This window comes from Panthera onca, chromosome A1, assembly GCF_046562875.1.
Source record: "Panthera onca isolate mPanOnc1 chromosome A1, mPanOnc1 haplotype 2, whole genome shotgun sequence".
Taxonomy (NCBI): domain Eukaryota; kingdom Metazoa; phylum Chordata; class Mammalia; order Carnivora; family Felidae; genus Panthera; species Panthera onca.
Genome location: NC_138339.1, coordinates 8,288,276 through 8,307,342, shown reverse-complemented (window position 1 = coordinate 8,307,342; position 19,067 = coordinate 8,288,276). Strand labels below are relative to the sequence as shown.

Genomic DNA, 19,067 nt, shown 5'->3' with positions numbered 1-19,067 from the left:
ACCACATGACCCAACAATTCTCCTCCTAGGGATGTACCCGAAGGAGTTTAACGTAGGGACTCAACAGATCTTTGTACAGCCCTGTTCCTGGCGCCATGATTCACGAGAGCGACAAGAGGCGTCAACAGATGTGTCCGTCAACAGATGAGTGGATGAGAGAAATGCAGCCACGTACAATGGGGTACTATCTCTTTAAGTTAAGGAATGAAACTCTAGCACGTGCCGCAACACAGATGAACCGTGGAGGCATTATGCTGTGTGCAAGGAGCCAGGCGCAAAAAGACACTCTATGATTCCATCTATGTGCCATCTAGAAGAGGCAAACTCAGAAACAGAAAGTAGGTTACAGGCTCCCAGAACCAAGGGGGGGGGGGGGACGGGGGGGAGGAGGGGAAGGAATGGGGAGTTATTGCTTCGTGGCTACAGGGTGCCTGTTCGGGGTGATAAAAATAGATGGCAGTGACACTTGCACAACAGTGTCAGAGTAAGTCATGCTACTGAACCGTGTGTTCGTTACAATGGCTAAAAGGGGAAATTTTATGTTATATATATATATATGTATATATATACCACACTATAAATATAAACATATATATATATATACACCACACTATATATGTGTATATATATATATACACCACACTATAAATAAGTAAATATATATATGGATATATATGTATATATACGACTAAATAAAGTCATAACTGGGTGCACCCAAAACCATTTACATCTATACTTTAAATGGACAAAGAATATGGTGTGTGTGTGTGTGTGTGTGTGTGTGTACACGCATATATTGAATTTTACCTCCATAAAGCTGTTAAAAATGAGAAAAAGAAATAAAAGCAACTTTGAGATGCATACATAGCACGGACAGATCTCAAAACCATGATGTCGCAGGAAAGAAGCCAGGCACCAGGGCACGCACTGTGTGATTCCACCCAAGTCCCAGTGCTGGCTGAACTAACCCGTGGGGACAGAAATCTGAGCAGTGGTGGCCTCTGATGGGCGGGGGTTGAGTAGAAAATAGAGGAAATTCTATTTCAAGCTGGGGGACGAAGCACAGGTGCGTGAGTTTGTCAAAAATCACGCAGCTGTTCATTCCGAACTTGTGCACTTTACTGTATGTAAATTACAGCTCACTGAACCACTGTTACTATAAAATATGGTATTGACAGTGCTATGGAGGGCACGGGGAAAAGCAGGGTCAGAGGCGGGAATGCAATTAGAAACCTCCTGTCAGAAGGAGGCAGTGTCACCGAATAAGGGGGCAGCTTGGCGGAGGGTAAAGGAAGCAAAGCCAGAAGCTGTGGGGCAGGAAAACAAACATGTGGACGTGAGGCGAGAGGTAAGAGGTGATTGGCTTCTGACCTGGGCCCCTAAGAGAATATCAAAGTCATCTCTGTGCCCAGGAAAGAAAGACAGCAAGAAAACTCCAGTGCTCTTGGGAAACAAACGAAGGCCCAGAAACCTAACACCAACGAAAAGAAGAATCTCACAAACTTAAAAGATACATTCAGTTTGAGTCAAAAGGGTCACAGTGGAAAGCACAGTCAATTTTAAAGGGTATGTAAGTCATTTGTTGTTTTGTTTTGTTTTGTTTCTGGCTGGAGGGAGTCTGCCTGGCTTATGCGAAAAACAGTATGTCCCCAAAGCACGTGCAAGACAGCACGTCCTCAAACTTTCCCCTGAGTCGGTGAATGGCGGTATCTTTTGTCCGAATAACAGCATTAGCAGAAGTGCCTCCCTCTTCGTTCATATCGTCACATCTGCCTGTTCACTAAGAAAGAAAAAAAAAAAAAGGACAGAGATTTCCAGAGTCAAAATCATCCAGATGGCGGTGACTAAAAAAGATGGGACAAAAATGTCCAGTTGGGGTGCAGGGATGAGCCCAGAAAGACGCGTCGTAGGCAATGATGAATCTCTGAGGATCCGTTTCCTCTCTGGAGGGGCGCTCAGGGCCTCCCCCTACCACACCCTGCCTCCCCAGAGCCCACTTCTGAGAAGGCTCCCTTCACTCAGGCCTCTGAGCCATGACCCTTTCTCCCTCACCTGCCCGCTAACCACCTGTCCTGGATTGAACTGTGCCCCCCCCCCACCCCCAACCCCTGGTACCTGTGAATGTGACCTTATTTGGAAAGAGTCTTTGCAGACATACTCAAGTTAAGGATCTTGAGATGAGGTCGTCCTGGGGATGAGACACAGACACACAGGGAGGCCATGTGAAAACGGAGGCAGAGGGTAGAGTGGTACAGACACAAGCCAACAATGTCTGGGGCCACCAGACGCTGGAAGAGGCAGGAAGGACCCCTCCTAGGGTCTTCAGGGGGAGAACAAACCTGATGTCACCCTGATTTGGGATTTCTAGCCTTTGGAACCGTGAGAGGAAAAATTTCTGTTGTTTAAGCCACCAACTTTGTGTTAATTTGTTACAACAGCCCGAAAAAGCTAATACATCAACACTCTAGCACCGCATCTGGCCTGTGTCCTCCAAGCGTCTCCCCCACCTGACCTTCCCCCTCCTTTCCTGCTCGGATACCACTCTTGGATAAGGCCCTCGCTCGTCCACGAAGGCAGCAAAAGCCCCCCTCCGGTCACCTGCCTCCTGGCTTGGCTCCCGTCCATCCTTCCCACTCATGTGTTCTGTTCTCCCTGCTTAGAAGGGTCCATTCCCGAAATTCCCAGTTGTCCTCAGGAGGAAAAGCCCGGGGCTGGCCCCCGCCCCCATCCCTGGCCTGAGCAGGCATCGCGTCTGTCACACCCACTGCCAAAGTAACAGGAATTGTTTGGTGCATTTGCAAACATAAGATCCCACCGTGCCACACACCAAAATACTCGAAATGCAGGGCGACCTGCTTACCTTTCATTCCTCCACCCACCAGCAACCTCAGCTTTTACTGAATGCCAAAATATGGCTGATTGGGCAAATGAACAGGACAAGGACTGTGCCAACAGAGCCTCGTGACACAAATGCCGTTCCTCCAAAAGAAACAATCTGGGCAACTGACGCCATCAGAGACCATCCCATACCAGTAACAGGGGACTCTAGGCTTCCCATTCGTTCCCTAAAACATCCAATCATCTAATTCCCTACAGGAATATCAGGAATGCAGCGTATTCCTAAGCCCACGGGGAGATGGGACCGTGGCTCAGGCCACTGCTTGTACCACAGCCACCACAAGTCCCTTCGATTCTCAGGTCTGTTATGTACAGTCACGGGTGCCTCTCGGTCTTTCCCAAATCAGCAGCCAATCGTTGGCTGACCGAATGCTCCAAACATCCAACTGCAGAATGTTATTGTCGTTGTTTTAGCAGGCCTTATTTCTTAAAGTGGTTTCAGGTTCACAGCAAAACTGAATGGAAGACTAGGGGCTTCTTCACCTGCGAAGTTTTAATGCCTCAAATCACGTCCAGCACAATTTGTTACACTCACATATATCAACAGTGGAGCCATTTGAGCTAAGACCCGTTATTTTTTTTTAAGAACTTACTTACTGGGTTAATAGCTAAAGCTTTACAAAAAGCAAAGGGGGCATCTGGGTCACTCAGTCGGTTGAGCACCAACTTCTTGATTTCAGCTCTGGTCATGATCTCACAGTTCATGGGATCGAGCCCCATGTTGGGCTCTGCACGGATAGCATGGAGCCTGCTTGACATTCTCTCTCTCCCTCTCCCCCACTTGTGCACTGTCTATCTAAAGTAAAATTTTATTTTAAAAATTAAAGGGGCGCCCAGGTGGCTGGGTCAGTTAAGCGGCCAACTTTAGCTCAGGTTGTGATCTCGCGGTTTGTGAGTTTGAGCCCCATGTTGGGCTCTGTGCTGACAGCTCAGAGCCTGGAGCCTGCTTCGGATTCTGTGTCTCCCTCTCTCTCTGCCCCTCCCCTGCTTGCACTCCCTCTCTCTCTCTCTTTCTCAAGAATAATAAACATTAAAAAAATTTTTAATAAAAATTTTAAAAAGCCAAAAGGAAATATAGAGTAAACATATGCCATAATGCTTAAAAATGTGTTACTGCGTAGAAAAGGAAAGGTGGGCCAGCACACTGGCTGATTCTTCAACTGATGGCAGCCATCTGGTTAGAGTGATATGAAAGTTATTGTTTTCAAGCGCTGGAATCAAAGAACAGACAAAGTCGAGATAGACACAGGCATAATTACAGAGCAGAGAAAATGACGTTCATCTTGTCCGTGAAAACATGAGAACAAAAATGAGAGGAGGGTGTGGGGAGAGGAAGGAGGGAAAGGTGAGGAATGCTCTTCTCTAACACAGAAGCCCAGAAATATTGACCACAACTATGGAAAAGAAATCAAGGTTGAAATACAATATATAGTGTAGTGTAGGCACCCAATGATTGGCTTATACAATTGTAAGTGCCTGACATTAAGTCTTGATTCTTGAGGCCTCCATTTCAGAGACCTCCGTCTTGAATGAACAGACACGGGGCCAGTTATTCAACTAGATAAGGGGCCAGGCAGCCCCACCCCTGACGCTCCCCTTTCTAGGAAGCCCTGGGTGACCTACATACCTCACGGTGGACTGATGGACTGCTTGCTTTCCTCTTCCCGCACGTTAATTCCCACTTTAGGTTTTGAATTCACCAGTTCACCCTAGGCTCCACCCTCAACCCCAATAAAGGCAGAACCCCAGGCTCCTGAGTGTTCTCCCTCCCCGCCTCTCTCTCTCCTTCTCTCTCCCTTCCTTCCGTCCCTCCCTCCCCCCAACCAGTCCCATGACCTCAGACAGGCTGTGTATCCTCCAGATCTGTCAGTAATAAACCTTGTTTTTTCAGTTTCCTGATGATTATTGCTGAGGGCATCTTGCAATCCTAAAGAGAACCACAAGGGCCGATCCAACCACAACATGGGCTCTGGTTGGGGAAATGCCCAGGTGAGTGCCCCAAGCTGTTCTAGCTGGTAGAGTCACCTCTGATAGGCTGAGAACACAAAACCACTAGGGACTAGAATAAACATGAAATACTGATTGGAGAGGGCAGGGAAGTAGTCTTGTCAGCATCCATCCATCATTGCAGGAGTCATTAGTATTGTCCCAAATGGATCAATCAAGACACCCATTATGAGCAAGCTGTCCATCAGCCAGCAGGTGACCACCAGAAGAAAGTGGGAATGATTCAAAGTGACCCCTTCTGGAAAGCAGACAGAGAAGAAAAGGTCTGGGGTGCATTCAGTACAAGCTCACCAGCAAGAATCTATCTTCTAGCATATAAGCAGGTGCACTACTTTAAAAAAAAAATGGGTGAAGGGGGTTAAAAGGCACAAGCTTCCAGTTATAAAATGAGCCAGGGGGATGTCATATCCAACATGGTGACTATAGTCAATGATATCCTGTTGCATTATTCGAAAGTTGTAAGTTGTTAAGAGTAGATTTCAAAAGTTCTCATCACAAGAGAAAAAGCTGTTAACTCTCGTGATGGATGATGGTGATGATGGATGTTGACTGCAGTTATTATAGTGATCACTTTGCAATACATGTAAATATCAAATCATTACACTGCACACCTAAAACTAACATAATATGACATGTCAGTTATATCTCCATTTAAGAAAAAAAACAGGAGGAAGAGAATAGAATACTAACAAGAATTAAAAAGTACATTAATAGGGGCACCTGGGTGGCTCAGTCGGTTGAGCGTCCGACTTTGACTCAGGTCATAAACTCGTGGTCAGTGGGTTCGAGCCCTGTGTTGGGCTCTGTGCTGACAGCTCAGAGCCTGGAGCCTGCTTTTGATTCTGTGTCTCCCTCTCTCTTTGCCCCTCGCAGCTCACCCTCTGTCTCTCTCTGTCTCTCAAAAATAAATAAACGTTAAAAAAAAAAAAAAAGGTACATTAATGGGAACAAATAGAACAGATGGCACAGAATAAGATTCTTGTCTTTAAAGGCCGAGGCATGTTAAAGGAATAATATGGAAAGTGGATGGATTATTTAACCAACATTGCTGGGAAAGTTGATTATTAAGCAGGAAAAGTTTATACACATGCACCATATATCAAAATACAGATCAAAAGGATTAAAAAATTAAGAGCAAAAAATACATATACATATACTTATGTCCTAAAACAGCTAACTGATCATAAGACAAGGAAGGGCTTCAAAAGCATAATAATAATGAATAAAATAACAAATAAAAATATAAATTTACTTTGCACGAAAACATAATATTGATTTACATTTCAAAAAGCACAAGCAAATTTAATAGAAGTTTAAAAACAACAACCAAAATTAATGACAGGATCGTTTAAATATCAACAGAAATATATTAAATATCAGCATTAAACACACCAATAGTACAATTTTTTAAATGGATAAAGAACAGAAAAATCAGAAGAAAAACAAGGAATCAATAAATAAATGTGAAATACATATAACCTCACTAATAAGAAAGAAGTGAAAATTAAAATATTAATGAGACACCGTGTACTTAACAAAAAAGATTAGATTTCAGTTATTCACAGAAGATGGATTACTCAGTTAATGGTGTTGGACAAATGCCTTAGCCATATGGGAAAAATAAGATTGGATCTTTACCTCATGGCTTATGCCAGAATGAATCATTAAATATACAACCAAAAAAACACTGGGAGGAAATTGAGATGACGATTTCTATAAACTTGGCTTTAAAAACGCATCTTGAAGCATAACAGCAAAGCCAGAAACCATAAAGAAAAAGACAGATACATCTGACTATTCAAAAACCTACACCTCTTCAGCAAAACAACAGAATAAACAAAGTAAAAAGACAAACGATGAGAACGTCCCCCTTCGACGACAAAAAGCTAGATTCAATCACATCTACTCTGCCGCCGAGAACGCGAGTGAAATTGAATTAAAAAAAAAAAAAATCTATTTGGAAGCATCGGACTTCCGAAACAACAAGGACCTGCAGGCTCAGTATCCCAGAAAGAATGCAGAAGCCCTGAGACAAGCTTCCATTCCCCCCGCGCTCCGCCCGTGGCACCTGCAGATTCGGAAGGCTGAGAGACTGAGAAACCAAGGAGGGAACGGGAGCTAAAGGTCAGGGGCACGAGGCAAAGTCTATCAGTCTCGGGCGTTAAGGACACAAAGCTGGAGTTCATGGGCTGCCAAGGAAGACAGGCCTGTTACACAGGCCACATTTCCTGTAGCAAGCGCCAGGTCTGGCCCCTGGGAGTAAGGCAAGCCAGACCTCACAGAGACCACAACCCAGCCTCTGCGATCATCTCTGCCCCACTGTGCCGGAAGTAAATTAAATCTATCCTGGAGGAAGACAACACTACTTCAGTTTTTCACGTACCACGTCTGCCATTTAAAAAGAAAATTACTGGGGCGCCTGGGTGGTTCAGTTGGTTGAGCCTTCAACTTTTGGTTTCCACTCAGGTCATGATCTCCCGGTTGTGGGATGGAGCTCCGCGTCCGGCTCCCCACTGAGCATGAAGCCTGCTTGGGATTCTCTCCTCTCTCTCCCTCTGCCCCTCTCTGCCGTTCTCTCTCTAAAGTAAAAAAAAAAAAAAAAAAAAAAAAAAAAAAAAAATTAAATAAAATAAATAAAAAGTAAATAAAAACTTAACAAAGATATCAGGAGACAGGACCAAAAGAAAAAGAGACCAAAAAAAAAAAAAAAAAAAAAAAAAAACCATCTCCAGGTAGATACAGATATTGGAGTTACCAGACTTTACAGTGACTGTGTGATTAATATGTAACAGAAAATAATGACAAATGGAGAGTTTCAGCAGAGAACTAGAATACGTAAAGAAAGAGTCAGATTAAAACTTTGGCAATAAAATATAAAGTAACTGAGACTTAGAGTTTAAAAAGGAGTTAAGAAGCAGATTAGGCCACATAGAGAATTAGTAAACTGAAAGATGGGTGAAGTGAAAATGCCCGGACAGGAAAAAAAGGATGGAGAAGATAAGAAAAAAACACATACGAGTCACATGGAAGATGGTGGAAAAGGTCTAATATGTGTGAATCTGGTGTCACACAATGGGAAGAAAAAGAGAATGGGACAAAACAATATGTGGCAAAATAGTGGCTGAAGATTTTCCAGAACTGACCAAAGATATCAAGCCATAAATTCAAGCAATTCTATAAACTCCAAGAAGATTTACAGAATCAATACAGGGAGGGCACCTGGGTGGCTCAGTTGGTTAAACATCCAACTTCAGCTCAGCTCATGATCTCACAGTTCATGAGTTCAAGTCCCGCATCGGATTCTGTGCTGACAGCTCAGAGCCTGGAGCCTGCTTTGGATTCTGGGTCTCCTTCTCTCCCTGCTCCTACCCTGTGTGCTCACTCTCTCCTCTCTCACTCTCTCTCTCTCAAAAATAAATAAATATTTTTTAAATAAATAAACACAAGGGCACCTGGGTGGTTAAGCATCTGGCTCTTGGTCTCGGCTCAGGTCATGATCTCATGGTTCGTGGGATCAAGCCCCACATCAGGCTTTGCACTGACAGCGCAGAGCCTGTTTGGGATTCTCTCTTTCCCTCTCTCTATCAAAATAAATAAATTTTAAAAAATAGTTAAAAAATAAATACAAACTGGAAGAAGAATGTGGAACATATGCTAGACAAATAACATCTTTAGCATATTTTCAAAATTCTTAGAACTCAAGAAGAAAACACAGACTCATAAAAAAATGGGCAAAGGATAGATATGAAGAAGCTGATGTTATATGAAACATGCTTTGACCCCGCTAATCATCAGACACACTCATGTTAAAGTCAGATGTCATTTTCTTACCACGAATTAGAAAAGATTTAGAAGGGTGAGTGAAAGGAAAGGTACTTTTCTATCTTGCTAAAACCATGAGCCGATTCTAGTGGGCAATTTGTTAGTATCAGTCAGGTTAAGCTACGTTGTGCAGCAGTAACAAGCAATCCCAAAATTTCAGTGGCTTATGACAAATGTCTACTTGCTCACATGACACATCCACTGAAGGTGGGCCATGGCTCTTTGATGCTGTCTTCCCTCCAGGACTCGAGTTCGTGGAGGAGGCTCTACCTAGAATATTTCGAGTCTCACCGCAGAGGGACAAGCGGGTATGGCAAACCATATGCCATGGGTCTTAAACTGATGGCCAAAAATGACACTGATTTTGCCAGAGTAAGTGGGATGGCCAAGCGTAATGCTATGGAGAGAGAAGCCTACTCATGCTCCAGGGAAAGGTGGAATTTGGGGGAAAATAATAGGACCCACCATGTGCATCCAAACTCAAGACCTAACGATTTCCTTAAAAAAAAAACAAAAAAAAAAAACTGGATCAAAATGCAAACGTATATGTAAACCGCCGTATCGCTCATAAAGGACAAACTAGAAATAATCTCAGTGTCCACCAGGAAGTCATAAGCTAAATCACTGAAAACATACAGAAAATAGATTATATTGCTGTAGTTAAAAATAATGACGTGTGGGGTGCCCGGGTGGCTCAGTTGGTTGGTTAAGCACCTGACTCTTGATCTCAGCTCAGGTTTTGATCTCACGGTCATGAGTTCAGGCCCCGAGTTGGGCCCTGTGCTGGATGGGAAGCCTACTTATAAAAAATAATAATAATAAAATAATGGTGTGTACTTGCTGACATGAAAAGATGTCCTCAATAAGTTACTAAGGAAAGCAGATCATATGTCCCATATTATATTAAATGACTGAAGTTAAACCTAAAACGTGTAATTATCTCTAGATCAGAGATTTTCGGATTTGGCATTTTGCCTTTCTATTTATCTGAACATTTCACAATAAGACTGCGTGACTTCAATCCTTCAGAAACCAACAAACCCCTTTCAATATTTTTAACAACAAATGTTCCGTGTCATGGGGATCCAGCAAAACAGGCAATTTCATAAACATGCGCGTGGAAGGAGAAATCGGTAGTCTTCCTAGAAAGCAAAATAGCCTTTAAAAGGCTCATACTCTTCTTTTTTTTCCTTTCTTAACTTTATTTATTTATTTTGAGAGAGACAGAGACAGCACGACCAGGGGAGGGGCAGAGAGAGAGGGGGGGAGAGAGAGAGAGAGAGGGAGAGAGAGGGAGGGAGAGAGAGAGAGAGGGAGAGAGAGAGAGAGAAAATCCCCAAGCAGACTCCACCCTGCCAGCCGTGGGACTCGAACTCACGAAACTGCAAGATCATGACGGGAGCCGAAACCAAGAGCTGGACACTTAACTGACTGAGTCTCCCAGGTGTCCCGGAAAAGGCTCAAACCCTTAAACCCTATAATATGCCTCCTAAAACTTGACATAAAAAGCAACGTTCCAAGTGCCAATAAAAGATATACTAAGACATCCATTCATCAGAGCATTATCTAAGTAGAAAAATTTCGCAAACAAGGAAAATGTCCAACAGATGATTAAATAAACAATGACAAACGCAGTAACAGGTTTTTAAAAATCAAGATTCTTAAGTACTTTAAACATAGAAATGGGGGTGCCTGGCTGGCGCAGTTGGTAGAGCGCGTGACTCTTGATCTCGGGGTTGAGCTTGAGCCTGACATTGGGTGTACAGATTGCTTAAAAATAAAATCTTTAAAAATAATAATAATAGAGAAATGAGCTCAGACTATGCTTATAAGTGAAAAAAGAAGGATATCCTGTATTTACAGGATAAACTTTAGAGACAGATAAACAGAGGGACAGATCACGTTGACTTTGTTATCTCCGGGTACCAATGAGACGTGTTTATATTTTCTTCTTTGTACGTGGCTCTTTTTTTAATTTTCTTGAATGTTTATTTATTTTTGAGAGAGAAAGAGACAGACAGAGCCTGAGTTGGGGAGGAGCAGAGAGAGAGGGAGACACAGAATCCGAAGGAGGCTCCGTGCTCTGAGTTGTCAGCACAGAGCTGGATCTGGGGCTCGAACCCACGAATCACAAGATCATGACCTGAGCCGAATTGAACACTTAACCGACCGAGCCACCCAGGCGCCCCTGTACGTGGCTCTTTCTTGTCTTGCTTTTGTTTTGTTTTCATTTTCCACACCCGAATACTTACATTGGAAGCAGAAGGAATATCTAATAAATATTACTGCTACATGTCAGGGTATCGGAATAAGGATCGGAGGGTGCTGTGATCGTTGACAGGGGAAGTCAGACTCCACCCAGAAGGATCTTCATGAGTCACTAAAATCAGAAACTGCACCGCACCTGGAACGTCAGCAAGCAAAAGATTCCCCCAACGCCAAGCATATACTGCTGTTGAGACCCAGGAAACACAAGAATAAAGCCTTGGTAACTGTAAATGTATTGCAAAAGGCCCACATTTGCACTAGAAAGATCTCTCCTCATCTGAATCCACGGGGACACTGGGAGGCCAACAGCAAATTCCTCAATTACACATGAAGATAGCGTCCAGGGGCACCTGGGTGGCTCAGTCAGTTAAGCACCCAACTCTTGATTTCGGCTCAGGCCAGGATCTCAAGGTTCCTATGATAGAGCCCTGCATTGGGCCCCGTGCTGGGCGTGGCAGTGAGGCTCAGTCCTCTACCTTTCACCCCAGAACTCTGGCTCTGCTTCATGCATGCCCTCAACCTCACATGGAAACCCATCAAACACCACAGCCCAGCTACCTCTTCGTGGGAGGGAGCCCCGCACACCTGCCTGCAGCAGGTGCCTGGGCAGCCAGGCCACGGGGGCTGACAGAGGAAGCCACAAGCACCCCAAAAGTGCTTTCCGGTTCTAGGATTTCTTTCAGGGTCTCCTTTCCCAAGAGTGAAGCCTCAGAGCTCCTACGGACTCGCACAAGCACATTCTCAAACAACCTGCATCCAAGGGAAATGGCCACACGGACTTGAAGTCAGTCCTAAAAAAGCTGAAGTTTAAGGACGCTACATGAGCAGCCCAAATACAGCTTTGTGAACCAAGGGCAACGTCTGGGGACCTCGGCTGCCAACCCAACGTGCATCCATGAAACACCCGATTCAGTTACATGACCGCTGAAAAGACATTAATCCAGTTAAGTGTGATGTAACAGACCAGCTCACCACCACCAGTCCTTACAGACCTGTGGCCCCAAATACCTGTTCTGTCCACCGGAAACAGCACCGTGTTTCAATGGGACGTTACTGAAACTTTCCCTACAGAGTGGAACCGGGTGTTTTTCCTTCCCCTCTAACTCTCATTGCCCAAGACTGGTCTTCGCTCATTAAGTGATCTCATCAGTCCCTTCTGACCTCTCCTGCCAGCTCCTTCTCTCCATTCAGCTCTTGCCCCTCCGGGCTTCCGGCTGTTTCAGAACATTCCTTGTGTTCCCACCACACAGCCCTTTGCCGTTGCTGCTGCATCTGGACTGCCCTTCCCCTAGACAACAGCACAGCCAAGACTTTGACTTCTCTCCTGCCTTTGCTCCAAGGTTCAGATCTGCCCCGCACCGTCCGCTCACACCTCGCCCGCTTTACCGTTTCTCCTCGGCACCCCGTGCTCCAACCCATGCTAGCGGTTTCATGCCTTTTACTGAAATGCCTAGGTTATTGCTTCTCTCCCCCCAGAGCCCACGAGCCCCATCCGAGTGGGGATTTCAGACTTTGTTCAGCACTCCGGTCCCGAGAACAGCGCCTGCGATAGGTGCACCTGCTCAATAAACATGTGCTAACTCAACGCATCCCTCGAACTGAGGAGAAAGTCACTTCAAAGCTCAGGAGCCAAAACCAAGAAGCATATTTAATGCAAAAGGCGTTTGTGGTGCTTCTTTTTAAAGGAAGCACTGCAGTCCGGGGTTTGCTTGGAGTGCGACTGGTTAATAAAAATCCCTCTGAAATCAAAACCAAATGTGGGCTTTACGTGCTAGAAGGCACATCACAGTCTTGCCAGGCGTGATGTGGGTCGTCTCTGGCTACTCATTAGCTTCATGATCAATTAAATATCCACGAGCATGTGGTGGCCGCCTCCACACGTCACACGTTCTCCGAGCACCGGATGAAGCCGGAATGATCATCACTGAAGACAAACTCTGGGAAATCTGAGTGGATGCGTCATGCCTCTTGAGGCTCATCTCCTCGTATTACATTTTCAAAAGCACAACTTGTCCTATTATGAGTATTTTCCAAGAGGAAAATGAAGTATAACATTCAGATTCTAACAACAACAAATAGTCCGCCTGAGACACTGAGGCGCGTCTACTGCACTGAGGACACCAGCTCATTTTGTGGACCAGGAGCCTTGCACAGGAGCTGGTAAACACAACTTTCCAAAGAAGCCGTGGAAGTTTTAAAAGCGCCTCATGAAACGTTTGGTCAGTAAGAGGCAGGAGAGCGCGGCCAGATGTGCCAAATGCTATAGACTTTTCTGTCAGACCTCAGGAATTTCTCCATGTAAATAGGTACCAGCATTCACAACTCAAAACAATTTCACTTCCTTTTGTCCTCTATTTCAGTGATCTTCCCCTGGGGAGTGATTTTGTTCCCTGAGGGGACATTAGTCAATGTCTGGAGACATTTTTCATTGTCACAACTGTGCGGGGTGGAGGGATGCTACTGGGCTGAGGCCAGGGATGCTGTTCAACCCCAGAGTGCACAGGACGATCCCCACAACAAAGAATTACCTGATCCCAACCGCCATTAATGCCAAGGTGGAGAAGCCTCAATATAATAAAGGCCACTTATGAAAAGCCCACAGGTAACACACTCATCAATGAGGAAAAAACTGAAGTTTTCCTTTAAAATCAGGAATAAGACAAGAATGCCCACTGTCACCATTTCTACACAACACAGTACTGGAAGAACTAGAAAGAGCAATCAGACAAGAAAAAGAAATGAAATGCATCCAAATCAGAAAGAAAGAAAGAAGATTATCACTGCAGATGATGCAACCCTATATATAGAAAGCCCTAAAAACGGCACAAAAAACTATTAGAAATAATATAACGAGTTTCAGTGAAGTTGTCGGATACAAAATCAACATGCAAAAATCAGGCACATTTCTTTACACCAATCAAGATCTATCTGAAAAGGAAATCGAGAAAACAATTCCATTGATGATACCATCAAAAAAGAATAAAATACTTAGGAATAAATTTAACCAAGGAAGCGAAAGATCTGTACACTGAAAACTGTAAAATATTAATGGAAGAAACTGAAGAAAGTATAAAAAAAAAAAAGATGGAAAGATATCTTGTGTTCACGGGTTGGAAGAATTAATATTGTTAAAATAGTCACACTACCCAAAGCAACACACAGATTGAGTGCAATCCCCATCACAATTCTAACGGCATTTTTAACAGAAATAGGAAAATAAGAATCGAAAATTTGTATGGAACCACAAAAGAGCTGAAGCAACCTTGAGAAAGAACAATGCTGAAGACATCACCCTCCCTGATTTCAAATGATATCACAAAGCTGTAGTCATGAAAACAGTATAGTACCAGCACGAAAGCAGACACCCAGGTCAACGGACTAGAATAGAGCCCAGAAAAGGTTTCAAGCATGTAAAGTCAACTGATTTTCGACAAGGGCTCCGAGAACACGCGGCGGGGAAAGAATGGTCTCCTCAATGAGTGGTACCGGGAAAACTGCATATGCACCTCCAAAAGAATGACATTAGATCCTTATCTCACACCGGCCACGAAAATCAACTCGAAGTGGATTAAAAAACTGAAATATAGGACCCTGAAACCTTAGTTTTAAGTATTTCAAAATCAAGGTATATAACTGACAGCCAGACACGGCACCCAATTTTATTCAACAAGCAGATACAAACCGCCTACTATGCGCGGCCAACTCTGCCTGACTGAAGGGGACATAAACTGAATGGTGCTGACGCCCTCCCTCATGGAGCTGACCAAGCCTAGACAGAAAATATTGACCCAGCATTATCAAGCAAAGCCAGAGGAGTTTTGTAAACAAGTTGCAAACCGTGCTGGGAACCCCAGAGAGAAGCCAGCGTGTGAGGAGGTGTGGGAGAAAGATCCCAGCAAAAGTGACATCTGAGGGCATCTGGGTGGCTCAGTCGGTGAAGCGTCCGACTTCGGCTGGGGTCATGATCTTGTGGTTCATGAGTGCGAGCCCCACGTCGGGCTCTGTGCTGACAGCTCGGAGCCTGGAGCCTGTTTCAGATTCTGTGTCTCCCTCTCTCTCTCTGCCCCTCCCCTGCTCGTGCTCTCTCTTTCTCTCTCAAAGAATAAATAAACATTAAAACAAAAAAACTTTAGGGGCGCCTGGGTGGCTCAGTCGGTGAAGCGTCCGACTTCGGCTGGGGTCATGATCTTGTGGTTCGTGAGTTCGAGCCCCACGTCGGGCTCTGTGCTGACACCTCGGAGCCTGGAGCCTGCTTCGGATTCTGTGTCTCCCTCTCTCTCTGCCCTTCCCTTGCTCACACACACTCTGTCTCTTCCTGTCTCTCAAAAGTGAATAAAAACATTTTTAAAAAAAAGTGATATCTAAGACTGCCCTGCAGTAGAGAGAGGGGACGGGTGTGGGTCCAGGGACAGTAAGGATCTGCCGTGGCATGGAGGGGGCACGGCACGTGGCTGGGGGGACAGCAAGTCACCCCGGTGCTGTCACCTTCCCGACAGCAAGGGCAGCAGTAGAAACTCAGGCATCTGGAGCTTTCCTGCAGGGGGCCTTGAAGGAAGCGCTTCCGGAGATGCTGCTCCTGTACTGAAAGGCATGTGTGTGAAAACAAACCCAGAAGTAGCGGCAGAACAGAGTGGAAAGTGGCAAGGACGGGCGGGCGGAGACCGGAGAGGAAGCACGGCATCTATTTCAGGGAGATGGCGCAGAGCCCCAAAGTAGAGCAGCGGTGGGACACCCCAAAGGCAAGGGGGAGGCCGTCCCAGGCCCGTCCGGAATTTAGAAAGTGACGTGATGGGGGAGGCCGGGCCTGCCCCAGGATGCGGACCACCAGGGCCGGCCCTGTGATTTGCGGCCCCCGTGCAAAATGAAACCGCCAGGCCCTGGTTCAAAATCATTAAGAATTTCCAGAAAGCGACAGCAGAGCATTGCACCACACAGGGGGCCTTTTTTAAGCACAAGGCCTGGAGCGTGGCACAGGTTGCACACCCACGACACCAGCCCTGGAGGCAGAGGCGATAATGACAAATGTTGGAGGGTGGCAACGAGCCGTGTTGCAAACACGTAAAGTAGGAGACATTGGGAGAAGGTTTGGCGCAAGAAATCCCGCGGCTGATCCGAATGCGGGTATGACTCCGGGAGTGCTGTGCAGGGCTGAGGGCTGGCATCGGCAGAACAGACCTTGAGGGGGCTCTTCCAGCAGCCAGTCTTCCTAAGGGAATATGTGAGTCAGGGCTCTCCAGAGAGACACAGCCAGCCGGAGATGTAGACACAGAGAGATGTATTTTAAGGAACGGGTCATACAAGCAGGAGAGCTGGCAGGCTGGAGACTCAGGCAGGGGCTGATGTTAGTCTTGACGCAGAATTCCTCCTTCGCCCGGAAAAGTCAGTTTTTTGTTCTTAAGGCCTTCGACTGATTAGACTAGGCCCACCCACATTAGTGGTGGCAATCTCCTTGAGTCACTGTAGCTGTAACCACATCCACAAAGTACCTTCACAGCACTCGGAGACCAGTGTGTGACTGAGTAACTTGGTGCTATAGCCTCGCCCAAGATGATGCCTAAAAACAGCCACCACAGGGAGGGGAGGGACAAACCCATGGCAAGAGGCTCAGGAAATGGGCAAAGAAATGGACACCAGAAAGTCCAGGTGAAACCAGAAAGTGAGCAGGGGACAAGAAGCCTATGGGGTCCAAGGAGGTGGCTTCAGTGTGTGTGACCTCAGCTGCAGAGCATTTCACAGGGGCTCGGGGGGTTGGGGGTACCCCGAGGTCAGGCCACTGTTAGGATCATGCAGCAGACTGTTCAGACCAGGAGCACCCAGCCGAAGGGGACGGAAGGGGCTCCAAAGCCCAGCCAAGCTGCGTTATCCCCCACCTTCCATGCAGAAAGGGATGTCATTTTCCAGTACTGACAATAGTCAGTCTGGGCCCCCAGAACAGATGCTTTCATAACACCCAACCACAGAGCCACGAGGAGAGTTGCAAAGCCAGAGAAGGCGGAGGTCCTGAGAGAGCCCCCACGGTCATGGCTGGGCACCAAGCACTGGGCACAGACCCGCCCGCCCCACATGCCTTTGGCCTTGGAAAGCAGAGGACTTCAGGATCCCATCAGAGCCAACCCACTGGGGCAGGTGAGATTAGGGTTTGTTTGGTTTTGGATTCTTTTTCCCTTGTTTAGAAGGGTTCCAAGTCCATTGTAACAAGAAGGAAAAGAGAGAGGGCAGGACGGAAGAGGCTGGGCAGACAGCAATGAGTGGATAGGAGCTGGGGGGCTTGAGGGGGTCCAGACCCACTCGGGGAGGGGCTTCGTGCTCCGAGGGCAGGGGTGACGGCAGTGCAGCTGTGTGTCCTTGGCCTTTACTGAGCACTTCCCCTGCTCCCGTCCCTGTCTCGACACAGGTCAAGGGCAAAACCAGCTTGGCCAGCCCAAGGAAACACAGCTATCCCTTGATGCAGGATCAAGGAAAAGGGGGTGGGGGTAACAAGCTTGAAGAACACTCCCTCCCTCTTCTCTTCAAAACAGAAAGCCAGGATGCGCCTGGGAGGGACAGAAAGCCTCCCAGGTTGAACTGAAACACTGACCAGGAGATACACGTGCAACCCATCAGGCTTCTCAGAGCTGAGCGTCAGAATGTCCTGGAGGGTTTGCTAACCACACAGAGCCAACCCCACCCCAGAATTTCGGATCCAACGAGTCAGGAGTGCGTCCCCAGCTGCTGCTGACGCTGCTGGGCACTTTGAGGACCTCAGTGACCAGTCAGCAAGGCGACGGAGGGATGCCCAAGAGGGCAGTTCGGCCTGATGCTCAGTGTGAAACAGGTCAGGTTTGGGGCTGGGCACCCTTTTGTAAAGACTTCAGTCCTGTTCATACATCACAACTTCTAGGAAGTTTATGGTTAAGACGCGTGAAGGGGGGACCAGCACATGTTACCCCATCGTGTTAACCCCATCGCGCCCGCGGCCGGTGCTTCCTGCAGCCGAGTGAAGGCTGTGTTCTTTCATTGAGTCAAATGTCACGATGTCTTGTCATAAAGTGACAGGGATCTGGTTCTTCCTTCATAAATTTCCTTTCGTAAATAATGTAAATGGTTAAAACGGATTAGGGGTTGCCTGTGGCTAAAGGGGCGGCTGGGATAGAGGGTCACATTGGAGGTACAAGGTTTTCTCAGAGGGGATGCTGACATTCGTCTGTGAATGTCCCCAAGTCCTCTCAACTGTACCAATGTGGCTGCTGTTAACACATTCATTTTCCTTCACTTTCCCCTTCGCATTACTTCCTTCGAGTTTGCCTTTGGGGGATTCCCCATCACTCCCAACCTTAAAGACTTAAATTAGCTTTCCTGTGAACAAAATTTTTTTTTTCTATTCCTGGACATCCTATGATGACTTGATTAATTTTACTCATGTAAACATTTTTTTTTTTAATCACAGAACAATAGAATTCTACCCTTTCAGACACAGAGACCGTCTTCATGTGAACCCAATCCAAATCTCCAGGTGGACCCCCTTGGGTTTTTTGAAAGTTGGGCACCTGTGGTTCTCTCCACATATTATACAAATAAACTACGTACCTCCTCTGCAAGTAGAATAATATTTTAAATCATTTTTAAAAAGTTCTTCAGCACTTGATGTATTAGGAGGTGGGGCCTCTGGAGTGTGATGAGGTCAGGAGGGTGGAGTCGCATGATGAGATTAGTTCCCCGATAAAAGAGACCCCAGAGAACTCTGGAATGGGGTAAAAACATGTTTTAAACAGCCAACATTCAGGAACAGCCACTCCTTTGACAAAAAGAGCTTTTTCTTTTTTACAGAAACTTTTTGCTACAGTACGCATGTTGCTGATAAGGAAATACAGCCCCCACGTATTTGCCAAAGCTCTTAGGTCGAAATCAAGTCATTTGCAAAATGGTACATGGAAACAGCCCAATGCAAACAAACGGAGTTTTTAGCTCTTTTCAAAGGGCCCCTCCATTGATTTAACATTAGGAACCCTTTATTTTTTTATTTTTAAAATGTTTATTTATTTATTTATCTTTGAGAAAGAGAGAGAGAGAGCGCGCAAACACGAGTGACCGGG

General features: G+C 45.9%; 1 protein-coding gene across 2 annotated transcripts in view; it reads right to left on the bottom strand.

Annotated features, from left to right (window-relative positions):
- ANKRD33B (ankyrin repeat domain 33B) overlaps positions 1 to 19,067 on the bottom strand; it is an 86,729-nt gene that overhangs the window by 53,323 nt on the left and 14,339 nt on the right. The gene's annotated exons all lie outside the window — the stretch shown is intronic.